The 16,852-nt window shown below is 38.8% G+C and overlaps 1 protein-coding gene across 9 annotated transcripts in view; it reads right to left on the bottom strand.

Annotated features, from left to right (window-relative positions):
* APBB2 (amyloid beta precursor protein binding family B member 2) overlaps positions 1-16,852 on the bottom strand; it is a 193,160-nt gene that overhangs the window by 80,576 nt on the left and 95,732 nt on the right. The window lies entirely within an intron of this gene.

Raw genomic sequence — 16,852 nt, forward strand, 5'->3', positions numbered from 1 at the left:
TTCCCATCTATTCTTTTATAAAGAGAAGGCAAGCCATAAGATGTCTCCTTCCCATCCTTTTCTCTTTTAGATTAGTTTAGAAAGAATCAGTCTATTTCTATCCAAGAATGTACAGTAGCCCCTCCAAGTCCACGGACTTGGAAATCCGTGGAAGGGTGACCGCTCTTAATCTCCCGCATGCATGCGCCCCATTCAAGTCTTTGGGCTTGAATATGCATGAGATTTTGAACTTAATAAATGTTCTTCTTGTTGAGAAGCCTAAACTGATTTTTTTATTTTGATTACAATTTGGTTCTTTCACACTCTCCATTCTAAGATGCTGTGACTGGAGTAAAGGATCTAGCACGTCTTTAATTCCAATAACAATCACTCACCATCCATCCCCTCTAATGCAACCAACCCTCACAATTCACAATAATGATGGTCAGCAGATACAGTGGGCCCTTAGTATCCACTGAGATTTGGTTCCAGGGCCCCCTTTGGATACCAAAATCTGTGGATGTTCCAATTCCATTAAATAAAATGGATAGTAAAATGATGTCCTTTATATAAAATGACAAAATTATGTTTTGCTTTTGGAATCTATATATTCCTCTTGGTGTACTGTCATCATTTTCCTGCCTAGGCATTCAAAAAGGCCATTACAGGCACTGCAGCAGAGAGAGTAGAAGGGGTCAGTGCTTCTTTTAGGTGCTCCTAGGATGAACTAAGCTTTTGCCTTTCGCCACTCTACTCAGACAAGGGCATTTCCATGGCAAGCCAAGATTCAAATCCTATTCTCCAGAGTCATACTCCAGTGCTCAAACCACTACATCATGCTGGTGCTCTCTAACCCTTCCCAATCTTCTCCTTCATTTTTAAATACTGTCTGTATATACCATACAAGTAAACAGCTTAATACAACATACATGAACTGCAACAAACCCAAGTTCCACTTCACCAAGGAGAAGCCAATCTTTATTAACTCCCTCCTTCTTCTCCCCTATCCTTTTTCTCCAGGGGATGACTGCAGGTTACTGTCAGGACACATACCAGATTAATTTGTTTTCCACAGTTAGGCTGAAGATCGACAATATGGCTGGGCTGAGGGCTGAATTTAAAAGTTTCCCTTTACCAACCAATAAGCTATAGCAATATGTGTTCTCTTGGGCAGCAAATGAGACTTAATGAACAGAAGAAATAAATGGGATTTTATTTAAGTGCTCTCCTCAAGTATACTTCCTCACAGATTATTTAACTTCAATTCACCATTAGCCTGAATTAAGACAATGTTTGTCTATGCTGGTTGCGACATGCAAAAAATACATGGCTGCATTAAGGCTGACAACAGACTTTATAAAAGGGAAGATCAGAGCATTGTGAGCAAGTTATCTGCTTTTCCCCCTATTAACCTCTCTTTCTAGACTAACATAATGTTGATGCAGTGTTTTTGCTCCTCCCCACTTGCTTGCCTCTCCCTTCATGACTGCTGTGGTCTTTGCCTCCAGCTGATAAACAAAGTGTCTGTAATCCAGGTATCTGAGATAGAAGCACCTCGATCACCTAGGCTGCATTCTCACTGCAGAAACAATCCAGTTTGACACCACTTTAACTGCCATGGCTCAGTGCTGTGGAATTCTGGGGAATTCTTGTTGTAGCACCAGAGCTCTCTGAGAGAGAAGGCTAAATGTCTCACAAAACTATAATTCCCAGAATTCAATGGCAGTAACACTGGTATCATACTGGATTATTTCTGCAATGCGGATGCCACCATAGTACTTTGTTTCCCATCCAGAAGAGGAGACAAGTATAATGAAATTGGAGACAAGTGAGCAAGAATGAGAACAATTATTTCTAACTGTTTGTAAGCCACATTAGATCCTGTATAAGGAGAAAAGAAGCTTCTTTTATTGCAGTGAGACTTGTCTGATTCGTTGACTCGTTTTTTATTTTCCTGTACTGGACTGGACTGGACCCAAACAGACTGAACGAATTCTTTGTTTCCAAGGGGGGGAAACCTAGAAATATCTATACAGACAAAAATAGTATCAGAAACTAACCCTTTGGTATTTACTGTAACTGCCAAATTCTTACCCAGCTAAAAAACAGAAAAGCATGATGAGTTATGCTTGAGCATGGTTTCTGAAAGGGAAAGGATTTTCTGTAGTACTTAGGCTGTCGGACTAGAACTAGGGAGACCCAGGTTCAAACCCTAGTCAAATGTTAAGGCAGCAATAAAGTAAAACATAATTTTACACTAGAGAAAGTTTTTATGTGGGGCAGATTCTCTCTAAGTGATTTGTGGGCTGGGGAAACTGATCTATTTCATGCATACAGAGTAAATAAACGTAAGATTGGGAAAGAAAAGTTTTGAAAATAACATGTTTGGGGCAAATAGAAAATCAAAAATCTTTGGTAATCATAAACACATTATTGGTCAAAAAAAGGTGATGGCCATTGTGAGTTTACATGTGAATTATCTTCAGATACCCAAGGTACAGACAATGAAAATCTTTGCTGTGTAAGGTCTACTTTTTTACAGATAGGAGAGCCATCTTCTAGGGCCAATCTAAGATACATCAGAGCAGTAAATAATGTTACAACAAAAGACAATAATGCTAAGAAAGGTGGAGGAAAGTAGAAAGAGAGAAAGACTGCATGTTAGATGGATGGACTCTATTAGGGAGGTTACTGGTATGACTTCGTAGGAACTAAGAAGAACAGTGGAAGACAAGGAGCTTTGGAGATGTCTCATCCACAGAGGTGCCATGGTTTGAAATCGACTCAAGGGTGGTTAACAACAACAAAAACCTTAAATCAAAGGGCATAAATGCAATGCCAGTCAAGGTATCTAACAAATACTGCTCTACCTTCCCACATTTTTGCATTAAACAATTTGCTGTTCTTTTATGATGAAACTAGCTGCCTGAAGCAGAGGTCCCATTCTGATAAACAGCTGAGTTGACCCCGTGAGGTTGCCCTCCATGAGTCAGACTGAACTCATGAATGGAGCAGTGAGACTGCACCTCCTGAACTTTTTAAACATGAATACACCATATCAGATTGCAGGGGTGACTCGGTGTCTGAATGCAAAAATGCAACTTTGTTTCATCCACATTAATCAATAGATGCCAGGAAAATGCATTTTAGCCTAAACTTCTCCTTTTCATGCTTGCTTTCTATACACATGCAAATCACTCCTGCTTTCCCAGGTCACACAATATATATACCCAGCTCTTTTCCAGGCAAGCATTCTCTGAAAATGCCAGCCACAGATGCTGGCGAAACGTCAGGAGGAAACTCTTCTAGAACATGGCCACATAGCCCGAAAAACCCACAAAAAAACTAAGTAAGTAATATTGTCATATCTGGTGAGCACCTCCCAGTTGGATCCACCTTTCTTTGGGTAACACATGGAAATCCACTGAACAAGTTCCACTCTCTCAGTCTCAGAGGAAGGCTAAGAAAACCTCATGATAGGTTCATCTTAGAGTCACCAGAAGTAAAAAACGATTTGAAGGCACACAATAACCATGGTTACTTAACTTGTAAATATACTTAAAAATGGCTACCATTAGTAATTATTACTAATACTAGTATATTAGTAATTATAAACTAATACTAATAATAATTCCTAACAGCAATTACCACCTAGAATAGTATGCAGGTTAAAGTTACACCCACTACTTTATTCATAACTAATTCTAATGTTAGAAATAACTTCAGGTGATACACATTTGAGAAAATCTGTATGTGTTTGACACTGGTGGTGAGTAGGACTCTGCAACTGACTCCTCCTACCAAGTCTTCCCTCAGCTTCAGCAGTCAACACCTTGGATCCAGCTCTTCTCTCACTCTCACTAGCTTTTTTGAAAGCCACCACACACAAAAGTCTTTGTCTCTATCCATCTGATATAAGCACTTCTCAGACTTGCCTTTTTCAGTGATTATAGTTCTGGTCCCAGTACCTGGTACTTCATTCCATCCTTGGTCCTTTTCTTTCTTTCTGAGCTCTTCTACCGCCACATCTTCTCCTCAGATATTTACAACTAATTCTTCAACTTTCTACTTCCTCCTGAGTCTCTAAACAACCCCCTTTATGCTTATTTTCCTTACTATTATCACATCAATTTTGAGGGAATAAAATAGCAGGACTTGTTTTAACACAATTATTAATTTTACTGTAATTTATTGTTATGCATTGTATATTTGGGTTGTAATCCTGCCTCAATTCACCTGGGACAGGCGGGAAAATATATATAAATGAATGAATGAATGAATGAATGAATGAATTATTGCCCCTGCTTGCACACTTCTCATCAGTCAGCTTATACCAGTATGTTGACTATGGAGAGCAATCAGTGAGGCACAATTTAAATCCTCTGTACCCTCATAAGTATTAAAGCTGGAGATGGCATGATAGCTATTGACAGTCAGTTAAACCCAAGAACTAGGCAAAAATATCAGTTCAAAATGCCCTGTTTCTTTGCTGCAGTTGTTCAACTCTGCCATGGCCTATTATACATATACAGTGGGCCCTCACTGTCCACTGGGATTTCATTTCAAGACCCCTGTGGATATCAAAATCCTTGGGTGCTCAAGTCCCATTACATACAATGGGGTAATGAAATAGTGTCCCTTATATAAAACAATAAATTCAAGGTTTGCTTTCTGGATTTTTTCTGGTGAATATTTTTGAACCATGATTGGTTGAACCTGTGGATACAGAAGGCCAGCTGAAAACAAATAACACATTCTGCCCCCATAAATGGGCTGTTTCTGCACATAGCCTAATGGAACTGTTTTACTTTTACCAGATATTTTATTTACCAATATTAACTGTTCTCTGAAAAGCAAAAATAAACCCTAGAGGTTTCTTGATGGTGAGCTCAGAAAAAACTACAACATGAATATTTCCACCTCTTCTTACATTTCTTTTCAAAGGTGTTTTTCAAATTCAATCCACCAGATGGCATCAAGTTTGATATTTCTAAGGAGTCTATTGTAGTTCATTGTTCAGCTCTTTCAAAAACCAATACAGTACTGTATATGCCATTTTTTTCTTCTGGATAATACAAATTACATACAAAGTAATAACTTCTAGATTGCAATTTTCATGACTCAATATATAATAAAGTACTGGAAATTATTATTAATGCATTTCTGTACTGAAAAGCCTACTTTTTCCACACACAGAGAGACATAATGGGAGCCTTGTGTTTCTTTTATTTGTAATCCAGCATCATAGACCAAACATTTTAAATCACTTTTTAAAAGGGCAGCTGTATTAGCTTGTAGAATTACCTAGTTCCATTTTTAAAACGAACATTAATTGCAGAATAGGTTTTCATATCCTGTTTATTTCAAATGTTAAGCACATGTTCAGCCCATCCTCTGCTTGACTTCAGTGAACCATAGTGAAAGAACATTGAGCTTGGAAGCAGCTAGTTACTAATAACTAGTTATCTCTAAGTAATTCTTGGTTTCCAACCATTAATGCATACTTAAGTTACATTTCAATTATTACTTAATGAGAGATAACACTAATCCTCTTGCAGTGTAATTGCAATTTTTTTTTTACTGAAGTAAAGGGGGTGCAATCTCACTAAATGCTCACTAAAGAATATCTCAGGGATAAGATGCTGGCCTTATGCTCTAGTGTGGGTACTGAGACAAATGGGAGGAGAGTATATGTGGTACAGGCAGCTGCTTGTAGCATTCAGATGTTTTTGCTTTTAAAAAGTAAAAAAAAGTATTTATTTACTTTTGAAAAACAAGAAAGTTTCCCTTCAGGAACTACTCTTTAAAAATTGCAATGGAAGCATGAAGTGGGCAGGGTGATGTCTTTGGAGACTTCCAGAGTCTTTGGAGTCAATCTCCCATAGGCCATAACCAGCCCACCAAAAGGTGCAGGGTGGGATTTTCAGCCCAACAACATCTGGAAACCTTCACCCTGCAGCCACTAATTATGAATGTTAGATGCCGAGTGTAAATAATTACCTTTTAAAATTAATTTTCCAAATATTTGTGGAGTACAACATTTGCTTGCACAAAGGATGCAGATTACACAGCTGGTGTTTCTAAGAAGGACTGGGAACAGCCCTATCAGAAACTCTGGAAAGAAGCTGTCAGTCTCAGAGTTATTGATATTGAATGAAATGCTCCAAACGTCTGTCTGTATAAAGCAACTTCAAGTACTGTTAGACACGATCAGTCAATGAACTGTAATATAATTGTTTTTATAGAATCATACGCTCTGTTTCATTTACAAAAATTAAGAAATGGTACTCTGTATCAGGAATTACCTCCATAGGTGCAGTTTTTAATATGACACTGCACTTGTTCATCAAACTTTTGACTAAAATCTTGGGAAATATCACAGTCATCAAGTCCCCATGGACTATTTCCTACTCCAAGACTGGAGAAGATACAGAAAGCTCTATCTTTGGGTTTATCCCTGCAATCTCTTCTTGTATATTATCTTTCCATCCTCACCAAGCACACAATTTTCTTCAACTAACAGCAGCATGGCATGCAGAAGGTATACAAATTAAATCTCTGGTAACTGTGCATCCAGGTTCATGGAGGTTTTAACCGTGTTTGTAGGGTTTTAAACCAACTAACAGGTAGTTTTATTAGTAAATATCAAGAGATAAAACCATAATACCTAAAGACAACTTAGGCAACAAACCAGAAGGTGAATATAATTCTGGATAGTCTCCCTTTGCTGCCACAAAAATTTTGTTGGGCTGCCCTTAAAAGAAAATAATGAGGCTAAGAATTGGCATCCACACACTAACATCTGCATCAGAATCATACTGAAAAGTTTACCAGAATGAGTTATTTTTATCTACATCCCATGGGAATGAATTTTCTTTTCCAAAAGATGTTGACTTGGAAAATCTGATCTGCAGGCAGTGGTCTGCTATTACTTGCAGATTTGGAATTAGCAAATTTTTGAAACTTCACACAAGAAGGAATCCATTACAGTACTTCTTTGTGCAAACACAGTTTCCCATTTCTCAATTCTCCATCTTGCTTGGGCACAACTCTGTTTTCCTCACAAACCCAAAACAGTCCACACAGGTAGTTAGAACCACCTAACTAGCTGTGTGGATGAACATCTCTCTGCTGATCCAGACATGGCTTGATGCTTCCATTCCCTGGGATCCAGCACAAGTATGCTAGTGTTTCACCATGCCAGGATCATGTTGGATCTTGTCAAACAGGCAACTGGAAGGAAAAATAGTGTTGAAAGCAGTTTTAGTGAAGTAATACTACTTTCTGGCCTCTCAAAACCAGATATGAAAAAGTTAAATGTATAAAGGAAATGTAATGTGGAGAGGAATTGTAACATTATGGGGAAAAAATCTCTGACTCTTACAAGTAAATTTGTTATCCTCATCACCATCTTTGTCATCTGATCCATTCAACTAATCAAAGGTCACTGTTGCTGGAGAAAAGAAAGCGAGGCCAAGAAGTAATTGCTGTGATAAACTGATGAATGAACTAAAACTTTCTCATCTGACAAACTCATTTACAGTAACATATAAATACGTTAGAGCAAGCCCCTCTTTTACTTCCCTCTCTTATGATTCACTCCAACAACATCAAGTTTAATTATATCTGATAAAGCATTTGACTTCTTGTTTATAAAATGTTCACTTATTTTCCACTGGTATTTTGCCTAGCAGTCCTGGGCAAGGACTGTTCAAAGTCGCAAAGTCTGTGGCAAATCTGAAACTTTATTCATGCCTTTGTGACTAGATCCTCTGATTTTTACCTTCTGTTCAGAACTGCAGCTTATACACTGTCTATCTTGCCAAAATGGGAATTGCTAGTTCAATATTGTCTTCACGCTTTCATGCACTTTCTATACAAATACAGAAGACAGTATATTTGCCCTTATATTTTGCTACATAACAACTAGTCATATGTTAAGTGATGCATAAGCATCAAAATGTTAAATTTCAGTACTTTATTTGGTTATCAGTGTTATACAAAGTTTAGTGAATTATGTGCTTAAGGCCAAAGTTTGGAAAGAACATATAAAGTGATCAATAACTTGTTACTTTGGGTGTGTAAGGGCATAACAATGGTCATTTTACTAATATACATGTACATCAGTTAATAAAGCCTCTAACAGTGAAGCTCTTTTTAACAAAGTTTTTAAAGACCCATCCACCCCTTCTTTTCTTGCTCATTCTCTGACTAGCTCAAAGATTTTTAGCAGCATCAGCATTAGGAGGAGGGTGAAGAAGGAATGGAGAAACAGACTTTTGGTGTCAGCTTGCAGCAGTGTGCCTGCGGTAAGCAATGCAATATACAAAGCTTGAGCTTTGAATGGGATTCTGCTATAGCCAATTCTATAAATTTGGCCACCAAAATGGAAATCATAAAAAAGTAGATACCCCTAGGCTGAGTTTTGGAAGAAGCCTTCAAGGTTTAAAATGTTTTTGTTTACTTATGCAAGGTTTGCTTGACCTTGTTGTTTCATTTTATATGTGCTTATTGTTAGTGACTAATAAAAAGTTTCTGAAACATGCTTACCTGCTCTTCTTTTTTGTGGTATAGGAATCTGCCCCAATTCTTTCTATGTGACTTCTCATACCGAATTTTCTGTTGAAGAGGGAATGCCCAGGAACATATCTACTTCATTAACTGAGGTATACATGAACTGTATACCTTTGGATACACGTTTTTGTATAACAAGTAATGTTTATTATTACTTTTTCTTGCTATTTTGATAGGAAGCGTCAATGCATTTTGTGGCCATCTCCCCAAATTTTTTGGCCATTTTCTTTTGAATTTATTTTTTAAAAAGTGATCTGCAAAGTAATGAAAATTTTATGAGTAACAATATTGTTTGGGGGGGAAACAAACAAGAAAAATATATATAACGAATGAGTTCCTTGTGTATTCCTTTCTAATGAGCTATCTAACAAATTACTTTCCAAAAGAGGTTCAAAGCTCATCTGAGGGGGAAGTTCCAAAATTCCACATGGATCAAAGAGCTGATTTTGTTCAGCTTCTTCTGTGTTAATATGTTTACATATAAGATGGATCACTATCTAAAGGCTTCAAGAAAGAGTGATAAAGTAATGTTGTTATGTGCCTTAGTAGTTTCCAACTTATGGTGAATCTATCACAGAGTTTTCTTGGCAAGATTTTTCAGAGGTGGTTTGTCACTGTCTTCTTCTCAGGCTGAAACAGTGTGACTTTCCCAAGTTCACTCAGTGGGTTCCCATAGCCAAGCGGGGAATAGCCCAGTACTTAGACCACTGTATCACATTCTCATAATAAAGTAATACAGAATAATAAAGACATTCCTTCCAGTCTGGCTAGGTGCTCTATCTGAGAGAGAATGTGTTTTGTTAGCCACTTTGAAGCACACCTTGAGCCCTTGTCTACTCATTTCATGTTTCCTAAAGCTTATGGAATTCTTTCCCTGAAGAAGTGAGCCTGATGTCAATATTACTATCCTCTTGGCATCAGGCTAAGACCATTCTGTTCTCCCAGGCTTTTAAAGCCCCTTTAAAGATCTTGTTATTCTTGTTCCCATGACATTGATTGTTGTTTTATATCTTGTACTGACTAGTTGTTTTGAGTCCCAGTGATGTATTGTAATTTTTTTTTACTGTGTTGATATTTTGCATTTGAACATTTTGTTCAGTCTTTTTAAAATTATCATTAGGTTTTTTTTAAATGTGCAGGTCTCCAAATGTTAGACTACAACTCCCAGCAGCTCTAACCCATACAGCCAATGGTGATGAATGATGGGGAAATCGGTAGCATATGGATTTGAATCTTCTGATTTGAATCTAGCCAGAGGCCACCTGTCATTGCTACTGGTTGTAGCTAACCAGGCTTTTTTCCCTTGTTGTTTTTAGCAAAGTCCTATAGCCTATATAAAAGCCAAACTAGGAAGCACAAGTTACATGTTTCTGGTGAATGTTTTTTGTATGGATTTTTTATGGGCAGAATCTCCCTTGAAACATGTACTGGAAGTCAGGTAACCTAGTAAGATTATTCTTGAAATAGTTGATTGATTCTGCTCTCCTGGCTTTGGTCTTCAATAACTTTGGTCTTCAATAACATTTAGATGTCAAACTATCTGGAGGTTGATCCTGGAATGTCATCATCTGAAGATGGGCCTCATTCTGTGTTTACTTGCCTCAGAGAACCCCAGAAAGAGCAAGGTGAATACTTATTATTTACTATAGTGCCTTACTCGTTGATTGACTAATAAGCCTTAAAAGTACATACCCACCAACATTTCACAGAAGAAAAGCAGGATACATAAGGACAAGCAACATCAGAGGGTAGTCAAGATGGCAAAAGATATTAATAAGGAACAATACATAAACCAAGAGAGACTACACCTCAGCCTACTGGGAAGGGCAAGATTAACTGAATGCAAATCTATTCCATACTTGGACCTCAGTTTGTGTCAACTGAAATACAGGTAAACTAAGGAACATTTTAGAAGCAGCTGAAAGACTGGGATGACAGAGGATTAGCTGGGACTGTCCCTGGAATATTTTGAGGGTATGAAACTATTGTCCCAAAAGCCTGTAACATGAAAATATCTTTTTCATTTTGAAAAAAGCCAAAAGGGGGAAATCAACTAGGGTAATTTGCCCCTTTTCAGTTCTTTTTCAAAAGAAACTAAATGGAAACCACTTCTTCTTCCTTAAGAAGAAGGCTGATTGCTTTGGAACTTAATTAGGGAAGACAGTGTTCTTCATCAATTGTCTGTAGATTGATATTGTGAGAGACAGTCTAAAGCTCTGCATCGCAAGCATGAGTTTCCTACAATGCAATTATACTAACTGGCCAACCCTGAGTAATGAGATATTTGCTAATTAATAATAAATAATATTCTGCAATACCTTCCGCATTGTGACAGCATATCTTTAACTTTCTCTGCTTCACACAATCCAAACTGAGTCAGTAAATGTCTCAAGATATATATTTAAAATATTTATACTGTAGCAGAAGAAAAATATGTAATTGATTGACAAATTTATTTCTGTTCACTGGATTATGGCAACAGTTCTTCCCAACTCTGATTTATTCAATAGCCTCAGTGATTAATCCATAGTGTGAAACAACTGTCATTCCCCTAAAATTGAGCTGAAAAGAATTCCCAGTTGTCTGTCAAATCTATTTGACAGAAACAAATCAGGCACTGCCAACAACATGCTGAGCCTTTCCAAAACAATCTGCCATTACAAAAAAAAGTTGATTCATCTTGGAGTTGAAGAAAAAGACTAGGATGAACCAAGTTGTGTTTCACGTGATTTAAGTACATAGTCACAGAGGGGAGATTAGCAACAGTGTTGAGGAAAAGCCGGATGCTTGTTGAAAGGAATCTAGAACCTGAGTGAAAACATTTATGCTTTGCAGATCACAGTTTTCAAACATAATCACTTAATTCGCCTCTAGCATTGAGGTGCTAACTGCTGAGCACCAGACCTGAACTGCCAGGATTACTTCAACCTTACTGGGTAAGCTTTTGCCACCCTTAATCACCAGAAATAGTTACATGCAAAATGCAGACAGAAATACAGGTTCGTCTCCTCCCCACAACTACATCTTTAAGATCATTTCCCAGTGCAGGAATGAACAGCCAACATACACAAGCTGGAAAAGCAACATGTACAACTGTTTGTTACTTACATCTGCTAGCTGCTCCTCTGCATTTCAGCCTAAGCTGATCTGCTATCAGCATCCTTTAAGTTTGCTGTGCACATGGTCTAACAGCTTCATTTTCACTTGCACTCTCCGTCTCTATAAAGCCTCCAGATCATTGTGGTGGCTTGAGCAGGGGAACGGTGGAAGGGGGGGGGGGGGGTCCTACTATGATGTATATGGCATTTATTTAGTCTAACAAACAAGGAACAGGATTTGGGGTGGAATTAAGAAGTGCCATCTGATGGTCCACAGACTTCAGAATGGAAACACCACATGCTGCCCATATAAATGACTACCTTCCCCCAATACGCCAGAAACCAAGACAGCTATAAAGGAATTACAGCAGTGTGTGCATGCAACACATTTGGTACTGAACCAATTCCAGACTGCCAGACACTCAAGTATTTCCTGACTGATACTGTTCAAAATGACAAGCTTTTGAGACCTCACAGCCTACAGGCATCAATCACATCACAATTTAATCAGCTCATCTGCAGACCAAAGCCAAAAAAACCTCCTTCCATCAGTAAAAATGCACTGCAATGTACTGTTCGTAGATATTTTTACAAATATGAAAGCAAAAAAGTTCAGTAAAATTTATTGCAAAGATTTACTCTTTGAAGGAAAATAAGGGCTTATCGAAAATCCTAACCTTCAACTCCTCAAAGGTACACTGCAGCATTGCTAGGAATTGATTTAGTGAAATGTTCCTATTAGGGAAAGTGCTGCTGCTCTCCTGAGGAAGTTCCTCCCTCTTTCTGTAATCAATACTTAAAGGAAAGCCAAGAATCATGTCAGCCAAAATGACCAGGGAAATGGCTTTTTTTAAAACACCCCTCAGGGACATAAAATTAATTTAAAAACTGACTAGAAAATAACTGTTATCCTAAAAATTAACACTGGAAATCTTCACTTGCATACTAAAATCCTGCTGAAAGCATCCCAAACTGAACGAAGAATAGTATTACCAAGAAATTTAGTATACTTTAGATTGCCCACTATCACAAACATTCATTACCAAATTTCCACATAGCAATGCCATTGTAACTGCAGCACTTCCAGGCAGAAGACATTCCTGATTAAATATTACTCAGAGTGCTAAAATCTATACAGATGATATCATGAAGACCTAATCTATGCCACTTACAGAACATGTGTGTTAAATGGATTTTCCACAGATTTCTAGATTTTCTATAACTTCTAAAAAGTCATATTAGACAGCATCATTTATGGCACTCCATAAGTGACAACTCCATCAGCCTTTGCCAATACACTCGTCCCTCCACATTTGCGGCTTTGACTTTTGCAGACTTGATTATTCACAAATTTTAGTAATATGTTCCCTCTAGGAATATCTAAGTCCTCCAGCGCAACTCTATGGTCAATTTTAACCAAAAGTCTCATTGAAGGACCTAGAGAGATTCCTAGAGAGAACACTCACTAGGCATTTGTAACTTCTCCAGCACAATTCTATGGTCAATGTCTGGCAGATGTTGATCACAGAATTGCACTGGAGGACCTAGAGATTCCTAGAGAGGTGTTCTCTCAGATAAAAACACCGTGTTTTTGTTATTTACGATTTTTCCATATTCACGGGGGTCCTCTGCCGTGAACCCCAGTCAAAGTGGAAGGACACGTGTAGAAGTTAACCAGCATCTGGAGGGCTACAGGTTCTCCAGCCTTATGGAAGAGAAGAAAGAAGTACAGTTCACTAACATGGAACCTCTTCTTCTTGTTGTTACATACCCTCAAGTCAACTTCCATTTATGACAACCCTATCCTTTGTATCTAACTTTCTATTCCACCTTGCCACTTGGTCTATACTACTTAGCAGTCCTTCATCTTGACTTTTCCAAATGCCCACTGCCATTTACCACCCCAAGATAATCGACTCTGCACTCATAACAGCTATACTGGTTGCATTATTTTTTTTTGTCCTGACTTTCCTTTCTGAAAGGCTTTCTGCCTTCTACCTGGTACTCTTGATTCTGTTAACCTCATCTTTTAAAAAAGCTATACAGTGCGCCCATGCCATATGTGGGCACACAATACAAGGCTTCCAGCATAAACGGAAGCCGCGTGGAGAGAAAAACAATGATGCGCACTGACGTACACACATTCCTATTATTTCCAATGGGATGCAAGCATATGCAGATTTCCCCTTACGTGGGGGATCCGAAACGGGGAGGGCCCACTGTATTAAAACTTGAGGCCAATTCACAATCATGTTTGTCACACAAGAAGTAACGCTGCCAGCTGATACGCAGGTCTACCTCATAAATTGGTAACTTTTTCCAAAATGCCTCAGCAGTTTGAAAGTTCTAAGCATCAACAAAGACGCAATAATCAAATTAGAAATGCACTGTTGAAAACAACTCCATCAAAATGAACTGTTTCTTAGAATGGTTTTTACTATGAACTTGGCATTGAGAGATCAGGAAGCACAAGTGCCTAAGTGCTTCCTGTCTCTACATGCTCATCTAAAAGAGGTAATTTCCAACTTTTTCCCTGGTAGGGCGTGCAAAAATTCCATTTTGAATGAGACAAAAAACACAGACTCAAGACATTCTCAAACAACACAGCAGCTCATTAGGGACATACACATACCAGTGCTTAAGAAAGTTAGGCCTGATACAGACTTCCAATTTGCGGTGGCCTGGGACCGAAAATAGGGCTCAGGAGTGAGGCACGCTCCCGAGCCCTACCACACCATCCGGGTGTCATCACGGCTCACCCCCGTCCATACAGGGCCCGCCATGATGACGCAGTCGTAGTGCCGCATCCAAATTGGGCAGCACTGTGCGTGCATCATCATTGCACGTGAGGGCACCAATGGTGCCCGGTGCACACCCTAGGAACCCGCCGGGAGCAGGTTCTTTTTAGGGCTCATGGAAGCTGCACAGTTTGGTTGTTGCTTCTCACTGCCCCTCTCTCCTCATCTGTTGAGCATCTTACTTTGTTGAATACAACTCTCAGTATCTCCTAGCCAGCCAGTGACTATGCTGATTGGTGGATTCTGTGAGTTGTTGACACCAAAAGTAATTTTCCCAAGCTCTGGCCTCTACCATCAGCATACAAGTGCCTCCTGTCTCCCCTCATTGGTGTGCTTTTTGTGAAGCTACTGCCCTGAAGAATATCCACAGCTTTATACTTAATATTCCCAACACTGTTACTCATCGGGGGGGGGGGGGGGATCATGAGCTGGCCTCAGATTTAGCTATCTCTTTGGATAACAGCAGGCAAAACTAGTCCACTTACACATTTATGCTGCCAACATTATGCAGCAGCGGTTTTATATATACTGAATGCCCCAAACTTGCTTGACAGTAAAGCAGCTGCTGGATTCCACTCCAATGGGAGGAACAGCAGCCCTTCCTCTTTTTTCTGTAGATTTAAGTGTCCACTTAGGAACATAGATCAAGCCAGCAATTTTGGCAGGAATTCTAGGCTGTTTTTAAAAAAGATGCTGAAGCACAGGTTTATCTGGCCAAATTCACTCATATTTCAATGTCTTGTTTCATAGCTTTGAGGAAACCTGAAAACCATGTTTGCAAAAGCGTGGTCTGAATTATGATTGTATTCTCTCTCTCCTCTTTTGCCTTAGCAACAAATACTTGAGCTAAGGCCAAGTTAGCTCTTCAGAGATGTACAGAAGTATCAAACTGGTTAAAGGAAGGGCTAGGAAAGGCCTCTAAAATATGTGGGAAGAAAAATGAGGATAAAGATAAAGAAAAGAGGTGTAATACAGGAGTAGCAAAAGTGGGTGATTAGGTGACAGCTAATTAATCTGGTGTGGACAACTGTGTCCCTTCAGATATTGGACTACAACACCAGTCAATACTGGGGGACTGGTAAGGGATTGGCTGCAGTCCAAAAACATCAAGACAAATGCCCATTTCTGTGATCTATAAGGACAGCTGGCAGAAGGCAACACTGAGATAGAGAGTCAGTGTGGCATATTGGTTTGAGTTTTGGACTACGACTCTGGAAACCAGGGTTCAGTTCTCAGCTTGGCCATTAAATCCACTGTGATGACACTTTATTTGTGAACACTGTCCTTTGTGGCTGACTAGAAAATAACTGTTATCCTAAAAATGGTTTGACAATGTTTTACTTATTGCTCATTTTATACACTTGTAACTGTTATGGTTTCCTTTACACACTCTCTCTAGACTTGAAGGAACAGCAACAACAAAAGTACTGCTGTTGTGTGCCTTCACGTCATTTACCACTTTGGCCATCCTAAGGCAAACCTATCATGGGGCTTTCTTAGCAAGTTTCTTCAGAGGGGTTTTGCCATTGCCACCCTCAAACAAAAGGATATTCCTTGAAAATAATGGCTTAATGATGGTACCAGAGAGAACTCAAAATAATGTATTGCCTGAAAGCAAAATTAAAATGGTTACCTCTAACTCTACATTCCACATTCAAAAGCAAACTGCATTGGTTGTTGAGTCTAACTTCAATACTGACAAGGGGATAGTGTCTCCTACTGCTCCTGAGGAAAACATGCTAGCTGAACATACAAGCCCTCTGTCCTCCAATAGTGAGGAATGCCAGGAGACTCTGGATGAATGGTTGGAGAGCTGCCACTTTTACTTCCCAGTGTCTGCAGCCTGAGGCAGTTGGCTCACTCTACCTAGTGACAGGAGCAGCCTGTTGAAATTGCCATTATCATGTTGGATAACCTCTTCAAAATAATAGGTTGTCGTGCAAAGATGCCCTCCCCTGAGTTGTATTTTAAACAGCAAGTACACCAATGAAGAGAAAATACAAATTTGCTCCAAGATGTCTGCTGATATAAATACACACAAATACTTCAACTAATCACTGCACTGTCTCAAAGTAATCAGTCTATTCTGAAATCCAAGATACTAATTTTCACTTCCTTTGTTGTGAAAGACAGACCAATTTAGGCCTTCAATGAAGTATTCAGAGAGAGAGAGAGAGAAGAACTTTTCAAAGTTCTTGAATTTTAAACAACAACTTAACAAAATATTTCTCATAACCTGATGGAGAAAACAACTATTCGGTCAACTGCAATATGGGTTTTGTACCCCAGCAACCATCTAATACATCTTAAAAATCTTAATTTCGAAATATACCATGGAAATATCTATCTTCAAAATAGAAGAAATGAATGTCAAAGACCTTCTGGATCAGTTCACAAATGATA

This window comes from Sceloporus undulatus, chromosome 5 (assembly GCF_019175285.1).
Source record: "Sceloporus undulatus isolate JIND9_A2432 ecotype Alabama chromosome 5, SceUnd_v1.1, whole genome shotgun sequence".
NCBI classification, from domain to species: Eukaryota; Metazoa; Chordata; class Lepidosauria; order Squamata; family Phrynosomatidae; genus Sceloporus; species Sceloporus undulatus.